Raw genomic sequence first — 1157 nt, forward strand, 5'->3', positions numbered from 1 at the left:
AGGCAGCGATCATAAATCCCGCGCCGCGTGCCTGGTCTCCACGCGACCTCGGCTGCAACAGAGACATCGGCGAGACGGTATCTTTTCCCCGAGCCGGAGGTGCTTATCCTACCGCCTCCGCCAGCCCGTGAAGTGAAAAAAGAGAGCTCTCATCCCACAAATGCTAATGACCAGCAAGTAGAGGGGAAAAAACGACGGCGCACCTTTGGCACCTTCCCCATTATGCAGATACAATGCAGCCAATGCACGAGTCCATGTCTCAATCAGTTAACTGCGTATCATGGTCGCAATTCTTCGCCGGGCAGGCCGCTCATCTCCCTCCATTCTTTACCTCAAAGCTCCTCAGCAGCCGTTAAAGATAATGTGGATTGGTGCATTGCTTTACAAACGCTCTATTAGCGGCAATGCCAATAAATTGCAACAGAAGTTGATGCTCTGCGCGATCGGACGCGCCGGGTAAATTGTTCAGTCATCACCATCATGGTCAGATGCGGGGACAGTGCCACCCCGGGGAACTGCGCTCGATTTACACCCGTGCGCCCACCCCCGGCGGATCGACAGAGTTATCGACAGCACGTGAACACTGGCTCTCGACTGGGAACAACCCGTGAGTGTTCCGCGAGAAGGAAACACGACGCGATAAATGGCTGGGAAAAACGTTTGATCGCGAGTCATCGTACACCGGCCACCCTGAAGGCGCCGCGGGCCGTCCAACTACCCAAACCGCCGCATTCTGCCGCCCGCCCGCTACCGAGCTCCACTAAATCATCGCACAGTCAACGCTCGCTGCACTGACCACCAACTATTCATCAGACTTATTACTCTACTCATGATGATGAGGTGACTCATGTAGTCAAGCGATGCCACGCAAGCCCAGATTTTTTCTTCTTCTTCGTAATGGGATCATCACAGCCGTAACGATGTAATTGGTCCTACAGCACGTGAGGTTAGCTCTGACCCGTCGCTGTGACCAATTAATTGTCTGAATTGTCACGGTCGTCGGGAGAACGACTCGCCACGCCGTAAACCTTTGCTGGAAGCTAATGAATTATAAACTCCTAAGTCTGTCCGTAAACACACACACCCAAGCAAGAAGGGTTCTTGTCCTCACAACCTTCATGTATCAAGGTTAGGACAATGATACCACTGACGCTAGC

The sequence above is a fragment of the Penaeus monodon genome, chromosome 23 (assembly GCF_015228065.2).
Source record: "Penaeus monodon isolate SGIC_2016 chromosome 23, NSTDA_Pmon_1, whole genome shotgun sequence".
Classification (NCBI taxonomy): Eukaryota; Metazoa; Arthropoda; class Malacostraca; order Decapoda; family Penaeidae; genus Penaeus; species Penaeus monodon.